The sequence below is a fragment of the Bos javanicus genome, chromosome 6 (genome assembly GCF_032452875.1).
Source record: "Bos javanicus breed banteng chromosome 6, ARS-OSU_banteng_1.0, whole genome shotgun sequence".
Classification (NCBI taxonomy): Eukaryota; Metazoa; Chordata; class Mammalia; order Artiodactyla; family Bovidae; genus Bos; species Bos javanicus.
The window spans coordinates 48128322-48145816 of record NC_083873.1 but is presented as its reverse complement, the minus strand read 5'-3'; positions in this window follow the sequence as shown (position 1 = coordinate 48145816).

The following is a 17495-nucleotide window of genomic DNA, read 5'->3' as shown; positions in this document are numbered from 1 at the left end:
CATGTGTAGTTTAATTGTAAGCTTTGCTTTGCTTACAATCTGGGTATTGTTTTAACATTTGAAATGTGATTTAAAAGGGAAGAGTGGGCTTTATGTCATTTTACATCAATTGAAACAATAAAGAAAGGCAAATATTAGCTATTTTAAAAGGAGAAAGTTTTTGTGTAGCTTTCTTACATTAGTTGTTAGAGGGATAAATTTGAGTAACTATTTTTCTAATTATTATCTATAATAACCAGATAATATAGTAGACAATAATTATTGTAAATAAGTAATTGTTGTTTTGTTCTCCCAGTCATTTTTTTGAATCTTTATATAAAGACATTTTTCCTTTTCCCATAAGATGCAGAAGAAATGCACATGGCCTCATAAAAATCCAGCCTGGTCTCTAAAAAAAAACACAGCCAAACTAACCCCAGGAGTTAGGTCTAAATCTTTAGAGCTGTTTCCAGTCCAGATAGTCACAATTCATTAAAAAGATTGTGTTACTTCTCAACTGTAAACACAACAGGAGAAAAGAATCAAGAAAAAGAGAATTATCTAACTCAATCTTAAAATAATTACACATAAAACTAGCCTCATTCCTCTGGGCTGCTGCTGCTGCTGCTGCTGCTGCTAAGTCGCTTTAGTCATGTCCGACTCTGCGCGAGCCCACCACGCACCCCCATCCCTGGGATTCTCCAGGCAAGAACACTGGAGTGGGTTGCCATTTCTTTCCTACTATTATTAAAAAAAGGGGGGAGAGTGGGGGAAATAACCCCACTTATTCTTCTATTGGCTACATGGGTAATATAAAGCATCGAAGAAGAGAAACACTACGCCCTGACCTAAAAAAGTCATATATTATTCTCGTCTGATTAAGAAGTGAATACAATGACGTGTAAAGCAGCTTTTACACGTTGCAGTAGAACTTTTTCATTTCAATCCAAAAGAGGTTATTTTCTTCCTAAGCTCCACAAACAAGTTTTCACTTTGTATAAAAATGTTGAATCTGTTCTCCCATCAACCTAAACTAAGGGTGCACCCCAGAATCTGACCTAGCAAATAAAACAGAAGATATGACAATAGAGGTTATGAAGATCAGTTCTTAAAAACCAATAAAAGGCAAAGCAGGTAGAATTGAATTAACTGCTTGCAACTGTTGAGGCAAAATGACCAGAATCTCTTAGAGTACAACAAACTATTCAGCTCCATAACATCCGGCACTGAATACATTTTCAGTGAATTTGCTGAAGGATGAGAAATGAAATTTTTTACCTTTTAACTACAGTTAAGTAATTAAGAAATTACTTTGCTTTTCTAGTCATTTTGTCCTCTTTTTGTGAAAGGCCAAAAAAATGTGACTAATCCTATAGGCTGTAGCATCAGAAAGAATTAAGTTCCAGTTAACCTACTATTACCTGGGTAATTTTGAGCTGGATAATCAAAGACTTTTATTTCTCTCCCTTCCTTTCTTAATTTTTTCCTTCATTCCTTCCTCTTTTCCCCTTCTCTCTCTCTGTTTTTCCCCTAGATAAATTCTATGTACAGTTACTTTTATTTAAAAATACTAATTTAAAAAGGAAAACTATCATATTCCATCTTGCCATTTCCAATACTTGAATCCTGCTCCTAAGAGGCAAACATTTGAAGATCTTTCTTCTCTACTTCAGTTTGTCTTAAAAATAATAATTATAATACAATATTTTTGTAACACTTTTAATTTTACAGAAAAATTTGAGATATAGTACTGGTTAGATATATTGTAGAATACTACTTTGAGTGTATATATATATATATATACACACATATATGTATGTGTATAAATGTGTGTATATATATATATATGATGTTTTCCTTATGATTAAACTGGGTTATGGTTTGGGAGAGGACCGCTATAGAAATAAAGTGCCATTTTTACTACATCATATCAAGGATATATACTATCAACCTGATGTTAACCTGAACCACTTGGCTGCATGTTTGTCAGGTTTCTTCGCTGAAAGTTTCTCCCCCTCTCCCATTCCCTACTGTCCTCTTTGGAAGGAAGTTCCTAAGTAAAGCTCACACTTAAGATATAGGTAGTTATGCTCCATCTCTTGAGGGAGACAGACCTACATAAATTTTTGGAATTTTTGTTCACAGGTATTTCACTTTTTTCTCATGTATTTACTTGGTAAAGTATTTAGGTATATCAGAGTGACCCATGGATATTTATTTTATATTTTGTGGTATAATTCAATAGTACTTCATTTATTGTGGGATTCAAATTCCAACTGTAGCCATTGGGTCTTCTTTCAGTTGATTCACATGCCCTTTTGACAGACTCTCAACGATGTGGGTGGGCTTCCCTTGTGGCTCAGCTGGTAAAGAATCTACCTGCAATTCGGGAGACCTGGCTTGATCCCTGGGTTGGGAAGATCCCCTGGAGAAGGGAAAGGCTACTACTCCAGTATTCTGGCCTGAGGAATTCCATGGACTGTATAACAGTCCCTGGGGTTGCAAAGACATGACTGAGTGACTTTCACTTTTAACAATGTGGGCATTTTGTTGTTGTTTGTTTTGTGTTGTTAAACTTATGAATGCTTCTGTACTTTTTGGCACTCTACTGGCTCCTGGATCTCCATACAGATTCCCTGCCCCAGTCTTAGAATAAGTCACTTTTTCAAGGATGACACCACCCTTATGGCAGAAAATGAAGAGGAACTAAAGAGTCTCTTGATGAAAGTGAAAGAGTAGAGTGAAAAAGCTGGCTTAAAGCTCAACAAGTAAAAAACTATGGCATCTGGTCCTATCACTTCATGGCAAATAGATGGGGAAACAATGGAAACAGAGACAGATTTTATTTTCTTTGGCTCCAAAATCACTGCAGATGGTGAAAGAAAGGTGCAGCCATGAAATTAAAAGATGCTTGCTCCTTGGAAGAAAAGTTATGACCAACCTAGACAGCATATTAAAAAGCAGAGATGTTACTTTGCCAGCAACAGTCCATATAGTCAAAGCTATGGATTTTCCAGTAGTCACGTATGGATGTGAGAGTTGGACCATAAAGAAGGCTGAGAGCCAAAAAATTGATGCTTTTGTACTGTGGTGTTGGCGAAGACTCTTGAGAGTCCCTTGGACTGCAAGGAGATCCAACCAGTCCATCCTGAAGGAAATCAGTCTTGAATATTCATTGGAAGGAGTGATGCTGAAGCTGAAGCTCCAATACTATGACCACCTGATGAGAAGAGCTAACTCATTCGAAAAGACTCTGATGCTGGGAAAGATTGAAGGCAGAAGGAGATGGGACAACGGAGGGTGAGATGGTTGGACCGCATCACCAACTCAATGGACATTAGTTTGAGCAAGCTCTGGGAGTTGGTGATGGAAAGGGAAGACTGCAGTGCTACAGCCCATGGAGTCATGAAGAGTCAGACATGACTAAGCGACTAAACGAATGAACAACAAATATTTTCAAGTACTTCTGGGTCTTTTCATTGGAAAAACTGTGTCATAAATCTAGGTCTGTGCACTGAATGTGGTCTCTGCTTCTAGGCTGTTACTGTCTACAGATACCAATAGAATTTCCAGCCACAGTGCTGGAAAAGGTCAGTTTTCATTCCAATCCCAAAGAAAGGCAATGCCAAAGAATGTTCAAATTACAGCACAACTGCACTCATCTCACATGCTAGCAAGTGAAAGTGAAAGTGTTCAGTCATGTCCAACTCTTTGCGACCCCATGGACTATATAGTCATGGAATTCTCTAGACCAGAATACTGGAGTGGGTAGCCTTTCCCTTCTCCAGGGGATCTTTCCAAACCAGGGACTGAATCCAGGTCTCCCACATTGTGGGCAGATTCTTTACAAGCTGAGCTACAAGGGATGCTCAAAATTCTCCCAGCCAGGCTTCAACAGTACGTGAACTGTGAACTTCCAGATGTTCAAGCTGGATTTACAAAAGGCAGAGGAACCAGAGATAGATCAAACTGCCAACATCCATTGGATCATCAAAAAAGCAAGAGAATTCCAGAAAAAACATTTACTTCTTCTGTATTGACTATGTCAAAGCCTTTGGCTGTGTAGATCACAACAAACTGGAAAATTTTTAAAGAGATGGGAATACCAGACCACCTGACCTGCTTCTTGAGAAATCTGTATGAAGGTTAGGAAGCAACAGTTAAGAGCTGGACATGGAACAACAGACTGGCTCCAAATTGGGAAAGGTGTACGCCAAGGCTGTACATTGTCACCCTGCTTATTTAACTTATATGCAGAGTACATCATGAGAAACACTGGGCTGGATGAAGCACAAGCTGGAATCAAGATTGCTGGGAGAAATATCAGAAACCTCAGATATGCAGATGGCACCACCCTTATGTTAGAAAGCTAAGAAGAACTAAACAGCATCTTGCTGAAAGTGAAAGAGGAGAGTGAAAAAGTTGGCTTAAAGCTCAACATTCAGAAAACTAAGATCATGGCATCGGGTCCCATCACTTCATGGCAAATAGATGTGGAAACAGTGAAAATAGTGTCAGGCTTTTTTTTTTTTTTTTTTTTTGGCTCTAAAATCACTGCGGATGGTGACTGTAGCCATGAAATTAAAAGATGCTTGCTCCTTGGAAGAACGGTTATGACCAACCTAGACACCATATTAAAAAGCAGCGACATTACATTGCTAACAAAGGTCCATCTAGTCAAAGCTTTGGTTTTTCCAGTAGTTGTGTTTGGATGTGAGAGTCAGAATATAAAGAAAGCTGAGTGCTGAAGAGTTGATGCTTTTGAACTGTGGTATTGGAGAAGATTCTTGAAAGTCCCTTGGACTACAAAGAGGTCCAACCAGTCCATCCTAAAGGAAATCAGTCCTGAATGTTCATTGGAAGGACTGATGCTGAAGCTGGAATTCCAATACTTTGTCTAGTTGATTCAAAGAATTGACTCATTTGAAAAGACCCTGATGCTGGGAAAGATTGAAGGTGGGAGGAGAAAGGGATGACAGAGGATGAGATGTTTGGTTGGTATCACTGACTCAACAGAAATGAGTTTGAGTAAACTCTGGAGGAGTTGGTGATGGATAGGGTGGCCTGGTGTGTTGCAGTCCATGGGTTTGCAGAGTCAGACATGCCTCAGCAACTGAATTGAACTGAACTGAACCCATAAATAGATTCCTGAGATTTAATTGAGGTTCCATTAAAGTACTTCGTAGAGGTGTAAAGTACTGATGTTATGAAATGAAGAACATTGCCTGACATATCAGTAAAGTAAGGATATTTCATCCATCAAGTCACAGCAGCTACCACAGGGGGTGAGTCCACAGGGAACTCAGGATAGAGACAGATGGACTCTCCTGCTGCCAAGCAACCAGCCACTGCAGTCACCCCAATTGTGCACTCCCATTTTGCACCCTGAGGGGATTCATGATGGACAAATGCAGGATATTGGTCCTAAATAATTAAGATGCAAATCAAAAGAATGATTTCAAAGAGTCCAGAGGTTTCCATCTTCCTATACATAGAAATATCTAGTTTTATTTAATTAATGGTAGTCCTCTGAAGTTCTGCCTACCTAACCCTGGTTGCAAAAACTCTTAGATATCCTGACTACTTCCTTATCCCTGCACAGAATTCTCTGAAAGGGTGCATTCCAGGCTTGGCCTAAGTCTTCAGTTTTGTCCACCAAACAAAGCACAATTCTAAACTTTCAGGCTGTGCATTACTTTTTAGTTGACATCTTAATGATTCTGAATTTGAAGGAATCTGCATATAAATTTTGTATAGGTATTTTGTTAGATTTATATTTATTTAATTTTGTATTTTTAGGGAGGCTATAATAAATGGTATTATTTTGAATTACAGTTTCCAGTTGTTTATTGCTGCTATTTGGGAAAGTAATTGACTTTACTTCATTAGCCATGCACACTGTGTCTTTCCTATACTAGTTAGTTCTAGGAAGTTTATCTATCTGCTGCTGCTGATGCTAAGTCGCTTCAGTCGTGTCCGACTTGTGCAACTCCATAGACGGCAGCCCACCAGGCTCTGCCATCCCTGGGATTCTCCAGGCAAGAACACTGGAGTGGGTTGCCATTTCCTTCTCCAATCTATCTATCTATCTAATTAGCATTAATTAGTTTATAGGTTTGGGAGACTTTTTTACATACACATTCATGTCATCTGTGAACAAAGATGTTTTTATCTATTCCTTTCCAATATGTAGATATTTATTGTTTACTTTTTATCTCTTTTTCTTGCTTGTTGTGCTAGTTAAGAATTCCAGTATGATGCTATGGTTGATGGGAAAGGACATTGTTATCATCTTCCAAATTTTAAGGTGAAAGAATCGTTTCTCACCGCTAAGTATCTTGTTTGCTATTGGGATTTTTTGTAGAGATGCTTTATGAAGTTGAGAAATCTCTTATCCTTTCCTAGTCTGCTGAATGTTTTTGTCATGAGTGAGTGTTGAATTTTGTTAAATGTGTTTCTGCATTAATTGGTGCAATCATATAATTTTTGGTCCTTAGCCCCTTCATGGTGAAAGCTTGATAAATGTCCCTTGTTACTATTTTCTGGGAGATATTTTGCATGTAGAATGTGCCATGTGTATTTCATCATGGTTACTCCCCCATTTCAACTTGTAGAGTCTTGAGGCAATCTTTCTGACTCTTTCCCTTGAGGACCTGGTGTGGTTGGTAAAACTCTTGAAGGTGGTCCTCCCCACTCCCTCTGCACATACACACACACACACACACACACACACACACACACACACACAAGACTGCAGCCACCGGGAGTTTCTTACTCTAAAACTAGTCTATACTCAGCCTCCAGCAACTTGAAAAAGTGACTACTTACATGTTCTTATCAGTTTATGGTTCTAATGTTTGTGGTCCAGAGAGGCAGCAATCAGCTGTGAGTTTTGTATTTGCCTGTCTCTCCAGATTTTAGGGTGGCAGTTTGCCCTGAGAACTCAGTTCTTCCATGGATTCTGTAACCATTATTGATTGTTATTTCCTAAGCTTTTTGTGTGTGTGTGTGTGTGTGTGTAAGAGGAGTAATGACTTCTCAGTTCTTTATATGTTAGAGCTGAAATTGAACAAAAAATTCTTTATAAATTGCAATTTCCTACTTTTTCAGAAAATTATCTGTGAATTTTTCTTTTCCATTGATCCATTCTTTTCCAAAGAAGCTTTCTTTCTTTTCCATTGATCTGTCTCTCTCTCACACACACACACATACACACATCTCCTATCTTGCCAAGTATATGTATACTGCAAATTTAGTGTCTATATAATATTAAATAATGACTATGTAATGAAATACTGTTTTTTATCTGAGTCACATTAGTTTCATTTTATGAAAACTTACTTTGTTTTTGTTGTCAAGTTAATAATTGCTTTTTTTAATAGCTTACTTTCCTAAGCTAAATATAAAAAATAAAATAAAAAAGAAAGGAAGGAAGGAAGGAAAGAAGGAGAGAAGTAGCAAGAAAAGAAAGAAAGAAGAAAGAAATACAACAAATGTCTCTCAATGTAGTCATAAAACATTTGGTTCTCTTCTCAGTTCCCAAATTTTCCTACTTAATATTCCAGGAACCTTTATTCTTTTTGTTGTATTTTTAGAAAAAATATGAAGCTACTCCATTCTCAGTGTTACTGCTGAGAATCCTGGTGACATTCATCTCATTTTTTTGTATATGATCTGTTGATTTTCTCTGAAAAATTTTTGGATCTTGTCCTTACTTTTGGGGTCTCATATCTATCAATACCATACAAAGGTATTTTGAGGATTAAATAAAATAATAGGTAGAAATTTGTTTAATCATTGGCCAATTTTGATAAGTAAATTAATACTTGTCATGATAATAAAACTGATGATCATAATGTTTCTTATTTTAACAAGACATGAGATTTCATTCTTTCATATGTTTGCAAGTAATACTATTCACACTTTGATGAGCAATTATGAACAACATTGAGGTCAATGGGGGATCAGTAGAAATTTCATTGCTTATACTAAAGATAATAAATCTTTTTATAAGCACAGTGTATAGAAAATAAATATAAATTCTGGTGGCAAATAGATCACGTTCTGAATGCTAGTGCAACCATAGTTAAGGATGCGATATAAAAGAAAACACTAAAAGTCACTTTATAATAAAACCCCTGCCTCATATGTTTAGGGCAGAGATACATAAAACAAAGAATATTAAGAACTCGAGAGGTGCCAGTGACACAGCAGTTTTCCAAAGATGTTCATTTCCACTTAAAATTTATTCTTTTATTCATTCATTCTTTCTTTTAATTTGTGGGACCCATGTTATCATAGAAAATATTGCATTTGATTCTGTATGTACTACATTAAGAGGAATATATTCAAATAAAAGCTTATCAGGATACTAATAACTAGGTAGAGTTAGGAAGCCTGAAACCATGTCATGAGAAAGTGGTAAAACTTAATAGTACAGAGAACTCTCCTCAGTACTCTGTAATGGGAAAAGAATCTAAAAAAAGAGTGGATACATGTATATGTATAACTGATTTTCTTTGTTGTACATGTAAAACTAACACAATGCTGTAAATCAACTATATCCAAAAATATATTTTAAAAATAATAAATAATGTGAGGATGTAACTAACACTACATAAATTGTCAAAATGTGTTTGAAGGATTAGAAATTTCTTTATTGTTTCATCAAGCTACAATAGATGTTTGGAAGCAAGAAATTGACAAACTAAAGGGCATAATATATTAACAATAGAACTGCCTAGATTTTGAGCTGTGTTAGAATGTAGTGTAGCTGCATCTTTTTCTGCAAAGATATCTAACTATTAGGAAAGTTGTCAAAGAAAGATTTCAAGCCCAGCTGGAGTAGCAGTTTGACAATTTTATAATGTATAATATCACTTAGAGTGCCAATTTAAATTCAGATTTCTGGGCTTCACCCTATAAAGAATATGATTTTTAGGTGGTTTTGAGATGTGCTGCTGATGCAAGGTTTATACAAAATTTGAGAAATTTGGTCTAAGGGTATGACATGATGAGTTCTAAGGTTTATTCCAATCTTTGTATGCCATGAATTAATAAGATAAATGCCTCAAGCAGAGATATGATTCAGTCAGGCCTCAAATGATGAGTATAACTTCACAATGAATCTCACTATCATACAAAATGACATTGCCCTGACTAGTATTTTCTAAACCAGGGGACAGATAAGTCTTTAACTTCAACTAATTTTTAAAATATTAGCAATTTCTACAACAGGGATCAAAGATATTTGACTTATTGAAACTATGTCTCCAGTTACCATGTGTTAAATATAGTGAAACAGAAATGAGGTGGCATTTACTGCTTCAGAGACAATACATGATATTTAATCTACTCTACATTAATGAGTGTTTAGGTCATTATGTCATTGTAACATTGCTGAGCAAACTACAACATTTATTTCAGAATGCAATTACTTCTTACAGTAAGAAAAACAAAAAGTATTTTAACAGAAGTATGACCTATTTCATAACTGACAAAAACTCAGCAATGTACTTTTGAAAACTGACAGTACTTTAAGTCCAATTGGTTGGAATGGATAACAATAATATTTCATTCTTATAAAAACTCACTACTTATTAAGACTGCATAATAAGTGGACGCATAAGAATCATACATTTATATGATTTTCATCCTGGGAACACCTACTTTTTTTTATTTAAATAACTTTTCCTGAATGCATTTTAGAAGAATAAGGATTTTATATGCAATTACAATATTTTAGAAGGTGTAGTGGTAATTCACATCTATTAAATATTTAAAACACATTACTATTCAAATATATTGGAAGGTATTATATAACTAAACTCTCATACATCTCTCATCTCTCTACTTCAGTTCAGTTCAGTTCAGTCGCTCGCTCAGTCGTGTCCGACTCTTTGCAACCCCATGAATTGCAGCACGCCAGGCCTCCCTGTCCATCACCAACTCTCGGAGTTCACTCAAACTTACGTCCATCGAGTCGGTGATGCCATCCAGCCATCTCATCCTCTGTCGTCCCTTTCTCCTCCTGCCCCCAAACCCTTCCAGCATCAGAGTCTTTTCTAATGAGTCAACTCTTCGCATGAGGTGGCCAAAGTACTGGAGTTTCAGCTTTAGCATCTTTCCTTTCAAAGAAATCCCAGGGCTGATCTCCTTTAGGATGGAATGGTTGGATTTCCTTGCAGTCCAAGGAACTGTCAAGAGTCTTCTCTGACACCACAGTTCAAAAGCATCAATTCTTCAGTGCTCAGTTTTCTTCACAGTCCAATTCTCACATCTATATATGACTACTGGAAAAGCCATAGTCTTGACTCGATGGACCTTTGTTGGTAAAGTAATATCTCTGCTTTTTAATATGCTGTCTAGGTTGGTGTCAACTTTCCTTCCAGAGGAGTAAGTGTCTTTTAAATTCATGGCTGCAAGCACCATCTGCAGTGATTCTGGAGCCTAAAAAAATAAACTCAGCCACTGTTTCCCATCTATTTGCCATGAAGTGATGGGACCGGATGCCATGATCTTGGTTTTCTGAATGTTGAGCTTTAAGCCAACTTTTTCACTCTCCTCTTTTACTTTCATCAAAGGCTCTTTAGTTTTTCTCACTTTCAGCCTAAGGGTGGTGTCATCTGCCTATCTGAGGTTATTGATATTTCTCCCGGCAATCTTGATTCCAGCTTCTGCTTCATTCAGCTCAGAATTTCTCATGATGTACCCTGCATATAAGTTAAATGAGCAGGGTGACAATATATAGCCTTGACGTACTCTTTTTCCTATTTGGAACCAGTCTGTTGTCCCATGTCTTATTCTAACGGTTGCTTCCTGACCTGCGTACAAATTTCTCAAGAGGCAGTTCAGGTAGTCTGGTATTCCCATCTCTTTCAGAATTTTCCACAGTTTATTGTGATCCACACAGTCAAAGGCTTTGGCATAGTCAATAAAGCAGAAATAGATGTTTTTCTGGAACTCTCTTGCTTTTTCCATGATCCAGTGGATATTGGCAATTTGATCTCTGGTTCCTCTGCCTTTTCTAAAACCAGCTTGAACATCTGTAAATTGACGGTTCATGTATTGCTGAAGCTTGGCTTGGAGAATTTTGAGCATTACTTTACTAGTGTGTGAGATTAATGCAATTGTGCGGTAGTTTGAGCATTCTTTGGCATTGTGTTTCTTTGGGATTGGAATGAAAACTGACCTTTTCTAGTCCCATGACCACTGTTGAGTTTTCCAAATTTGCTGGGATATTGAGTGCAGCACTTTCACATCATCATGTTTTAGGATTTGAAATAGCTCAACTGGAATTCCATCATCTCCACTCGCTTTGTTGTAGTGATGCTTTCTAAGGCCCACTTGACTTCACATTCCAGGATGTCTGTTTTAGGTGAGTGATCACACCATCATGATTATCTGGGTTGTGAAAATATTTTTTGTACAGTTCTTCTGTGTATTCTTGCCACTTCTTCTTAATATCTTCTGCTTCTGTTGGGTGCATACAATTTTTGTCCCTTATTGAGCCCATCTTTGCATGAAATGTTCCCTTTGTATCTCTAATTTTCTTGAAGAGATCTCTAGGCTTTCCCATTCTATTATTTGCCTCTATTTCTCTGCCCTGATCACTAAGGAAGGCTTTCTTATCTCTCCTTGCTATTCTTTGGAACCCTGCATTCAAATGGATATATCTTTCCTTTTCTCCTTTGCCTTTTGCTTCTCTCTTTTCACAGCTATTTGTAAGGCCTCTTCAGACAGCCATTTTTCTTTTTTGCATTTCTTTTTCTTGGCGATGGTCTTGATTCCTGTCTCCTGTACTATGTCATGAACCTCCCTCCATAGTTTATCAGGCACTCTGTTTATCAGTTCTAGTCCTTTAGATCTATTTCTCAGTTCTACTGTATAATCATAAGGGATTTGATTTAGGTCATACCTGAATGGTCTCTTGGTTTTCCCCACTTTGTTCAATTTATGTCTGAATTTGGCAATAAGGAGTCCCTGATCTGAGCTGCAGTCAGCTCCTGGTCTTGTTTTTTGCTGACTGTATAAAGCTTCTCCATCTTTGGCTACAAAGAATATAATCAATCTGATTTCATTGTGCCCCATCTGGTGATGTCCATGTGTAGAGTCTTTTCTTGTGTTGTTAGAAGGAGGTGTTTCCTATCACCTGTGCGTTCTCTTGGCAAAACTCTATCAGCCTTTGCCCTGCTTCATTCATTACTCCAAGGCCAAATTTGCCTGTTACTCCAGGTGTTTCTTGACTTCCTACTTTTGCTTTCCAGTCCCCTATAATGAAAAGGACATCTTTTTGGGGTGTTAGTTATAAAAGGTTTTGTAGGTCTTCATAGAACCATTCAACATCAGCTTCTTCAGTGTTACTGGTTGGGGCACAGACTTGGATTACTGTGATATTGAATTATTTGCCTTGGAAACAAACAGAGATCATTCTGTTGTTTTTGAGATTGCATTCAAGTACTGCGTTTTGGACTCTTGTTGACTATGATGCCTACTCCATTTCTTCTAAGGGATTCCTGCCCACAGTAGTAGATATAATGATCATCTGAGTTAAATTCACCCATTCCAGTCTGTTTTAGTTCGCTGATTCCTAGAATGTCAACGTTCACTCTTGACATCTCCTGTTTGACCATTTCCAATTTTCCTTGATTCATGGACTGAACATTCCAGGTTCCTATGCAGTATTGCTCTTTACAGCATTGAACCTTGCTTCTATCATCAGTCACATCCACACCTGGGTGTTGTTTTTGCTTTGGCTCTGTCTCTTCATTCTTTCTGGAGTTATTTCTCCACTGATTTCCAATAGCATATCAGGCACCTACCGACCTCGGGAGTTCATCTATCAGTGTCCTATTTTTGCCTTTTCATACTGTTCATAGGGTTCTCAAGGCAAGAATACTGAAGTGGTTTGCCATTCCTTCTCCAGTGGACCACATTTTGTCAGAACTGTCAACCATGACCTATTTGGAGTCCTGAGTAACCTTACATGGCGTGGCTTAGTTTCATCGAGTTAGAGAGTGCTGTGATCCGTGTGATCAGATTGGCTAGTTTTCTACGATTGTGGCTTCAGTCTGTATGCCCTCTGATGCCTTCTCTCAGTGCCTACTGTCTTACTGGGGTTTCTCTTACCTTGGACGTGGGGTATCTCCTGACGGCCATTGCTCCTGACCTTGGACGTGGGGTATCTCCTCTCTGCCATTCACCGCTCCAGCGCTGCGTGCCTGCCACTCGCCAAGAAAGATTACTTCACAGTTGATGAATCTCTATATTAGCAATGGTACAGTTGTCTCCCAGTTGCCAGTAGTCATATATGGATGTGAGAGTTGAACTGTAAAGAAAACTGAAAACCAAAGAATTGATGCCTTTGAACTGTGGTATTGGAGAAGACTCTTGAGAATCCCTTGGACTGCTAGGGGATCCAACCAACCCATCCTAAAGGAAAGCAGTCCTGAATTTTCATTGGAAGCACTGTTGTTGAAGCTGAAACTCCAATACTTTGGCCACCTGATGTGAAGAACTGACTCATTTGAAAAGACCCTGATGCTGGGAAAGATTGAGGGTGGGAGGAGAAGGGGACAACAGAGGATGAGATGGCTCGATAGCATCACCAACTCAATGGACATGAATTTGAGTAAACTCTGGGGGTTGGTGATGGACAGGGAAGCCCCATGTACTGCAGTCCATGGAGTCGGAAAGAGTCAGACACAACTGAGCGACTGAACTAAACTGAACTGAACTGACAGTTGTCTCACACTGCATATGAGTACTCATCCTGGACAAAGAAAAGTATTTCATTTCTCAAAACAAACACCTCAGCTAGTGAGGTTTTGTTATTTAACTCACATCCTTTCCACTTTCTTTGTATTAGAAAAATCTCATCAACCAGAGCCTCATTTTCATATTGCTATGATAGTCATGCCTCAAAAAGCCAGCAAAGAAGAGGATGTCTATTTCTGAAACCACTATGGTATCATCAAGAATGGGGAAAATTCTGTGGTTTAATCCCCAGGCTTGTGTTTGAAATTAGCAGTTCCGCGTAAAGAGATTTTAATAATCAAATAAAGGCTACAAAACATTGAAGTAGCATATTGACTTGTCTATATTTCCAAAAGATAAGAGAGAAGGATGTACTAAAAAAAGAGGCTCCAACTGACTCCAAACTTTTGCTTTTTATTAAGATTCTCCATCTAGGAGCTTTCCTGGCAGTCTAATGGTTAAGAATTGTGCTTCTACTGAAGGGGAAACAAGTTTAATCCCTGATAAGGGAAATGAGATCTTGCATGCCTTGCTCCTGTGTGGCTAAAAAAAAAAAAAATAGATTCACAGTCTATTATTTTCTTTTTCTCTCATCAACATAGATGATTGAACACATCTGTTCCCCAACTAATAGCATCAAAGGAAGAGTTTAAAGATACACCATTGAACTTCTGTTGTGTTTGTTTCCTTTTAATATTTTGTTAATTTCTTCATTTAAAAAAATTTTCCATTTATATAGGTTTTTCTTTTTTAATAAGTGCTTTAGTATTTTTTCCAGTTTACAAATATACTAATATTCTCTGTAATTATGCTTAAGCTAATTGTTATTCCAGCTGTTGAGGCTACCTTTATTTTAATGATTGCATATATTTTCTTTCCCAAATTTCCTCTTGGTCACTTTTTATACCCATCGGTACTTGATACATATCCATTTATTTTGTTTTGTTACTACTTCTTGTTCTTTTTTAATGCATACTGTTATGCCCTCAAACATACTGAGGACCTACATTTAGCGGACTTTTATTAACTTTTAAGTTATTGTGATCATTGGTGTATGTTGGGAAATTAGTCTGACATAAAGTGAAAATGGCCAGCAAAAGATGCTTGGCCAGATAATAGTTGATGAATGAGACTAGAAGCCAGAGGTTTTCCAGCATTCAGCACTTGATCTCTAGAGTAGAAAAGAAAGAAAAATAAACAATAATTACTTTTCTGGATCTTAATAGTGTGGGACTCAGGGACCATATGTTCTAATAGGGTAAGGGACTTCATAGAGAAGTATCTTAATTTGTGACACTCACTGCATTCTGTAAGTGTTCTTGTATAAATATTCTGGAAAGTAAGGGGCCATTGTGAGTACATTGATCACCTGAAATCAGAGATCAGATCAGATCAGTCCCTCAGTCATGTCTGACTCTTTGTGACCCCATGTATCGCAGCATGCCAGGCCTCCCTGTCCATCACCAACTCCCAGAGTTCACTCAGACTCATGTCCATCGAGTCAGTGATGCCATCCAGCCATCTCATCCTCTATTGTCCCCTTCTCCTCCTGCCCCCAATCCCTCCCAGCATCACAGTCTTTTCCAATGAGTCAACTCTTCGCATGAGGTGGCCAAAGTACTGGACTTTCAGCTTCAGCATCATTCCTTCCAAAGAAATCCCAGGGCTGATCTCCTTCAGAATGGACTGGTTGGATCTCCTTGCAGTCCAAGGGACTCTCAAGAGTCTTCTCCAATACCACAGTTCAAAAGCATCAATTCTTCGGTGCTCAGCCTTCTTCACAGTCCAACTCTCACATCCATACATGACCACAGGAAAAACCATAGCCTTGACTAGACGGAACTTTGTTGGCAAAGTAATGTCTCTGCTTTGGAATATGCTATCTAGGTTGGTCATAACTTTCCTTCCAAGGAGTAAGTGTCTTTTAATTTCATGGCTGCAGTCACCATCTGCAGTGACTTTGGAGCCCAGAAAAATAAAGTCTGACACTGTTTCCACTGTTTCCCCATCTATTTCCCATGAAGTGATGGGACCGGATGCCATGATCTTCATTTTCTGAATGTTGAGCTTTAAGCCAACTTTTTAACTCTCCACTTTCACTTTCATCAAGAGGCTTTTGAGTTCCTCTTCACTTTCTGCCATAAGGGTGGTGTCATCTGCATATCTGAGGTTATTGATATTTCTCCCAGGAATCTTGATTCCAGCTTGTGCTTCTTCCAGTCCAGCGTTTCTCATGATGTACTCTGCATATAAGTTAAATAAACAGGACGACAATATACAGCCTTGACGAACTCCTTTTCCTATTTGGAACCAGTCTGTTGTTCCATGTCCAGTTCTAACTGTTGCTTCCTGACCTGCATACAAATTTCTCAAGAGGCAGATCAGGTGGTCTGGTATTCCCATGTCTTTCAGAATTTTCCACAGTTTATTGTGATCCACACAGTCAAAGGCTTTGGCATAGTCAATAAAGCAGAAACAGATGTTTTTCTGGAACTCTCTTGCTTTTTCCATGATCCAGTGGATATTGGCAATTTGATCTCTGGTTCCTCTGCCTTTTCTAAAACCAGCTTGAACATCAGGAAGTTCACGGTTCATATATTGCTGAAGCCTGGTTTGAAGAATTTTGAGCATTACTACTAGAGTGTGAGATGAATGCAATTGTGCGGTAGTTTGAGCATTCTTTGGCATTGCCTTTCTTTGGGATTGGAATGAAGACTGACCTTTTCCAGTCCTGTGGCCACTGCTGAGTTTTCCAAATTTGCTGGCATATTGAGATATAGAGGAATAAAAAATCAGAGATACCGAGGAATAAACATATGAATAATAAAGTTGCTAACATGTAGAGAGAAAAGAATAGACTTGAAGCTAGAGGTCAAGTCGTTTAATTACTAATTTTACAACTATGGGCAAGTAAATTTCTGAATTTTCACATCTGTAAAATGGGAATGAAAATGTTACTTATATTCCAAAAATGGCATGGAGACTATGTTATTCACCATAGCTTTGATGATCTTTAGAAATGTAGAATAAAAATATCAAATAGTATTCAAGTATAACAGGAAAAAAGTTCCAGAAAATATATTGTGTAACCACGCTTTGTTTGAAAATGTCTCTGGACCAGTAGTGGCTTAAGTAATGCAGCCCCATTAGAAATGGGAAACATTATATTAAAATACTTTTAAAACTTATCTGTCCCATACATGAATAACAGTACCTCTAGGTTCTTCTAGGTCCTGGTTAAAAGGTTTCACATAGGTTCTGGGAGATAATATAGGAGAGATCTGCGTCCATTAGACTTAGGATCTTGTCAGAGATTCTAGTGCTTTGGCACTTGTCAAATTTGTACCTATGGAAATATGTCACTATAATAAACTTCTTAAGATTATTGTGAATATTCAATGTGTGTAAATTGTCTATGATTCCTAATGTATGCCTAATATATAGTAGGCATACATTAGTAGTATATATAGTGAAATTGTTATCATCAAAGAAACAAAGAGAAACAGAGTAAATTTGTCCATTCACCTCATTCATCTTCAACAGAAATCTCACTTCCAGTCAGTAAGGGAAAGTGGCTCATTGAACTCCCTGGCCTTATGGGTCAAATTCAGTCAGCCCTGTAATGAGAGCACCAGCATGGGAACCCATCACCCTGCCATCAAAGCCTTGGCCCAACATAGGGGCGAGTTTTAATTACTTGGAGGACAGATGTTTTGCCGGTGGTCCTGGTTTTGTGTTCCCTGGTAGTAGTGCCCTATGAA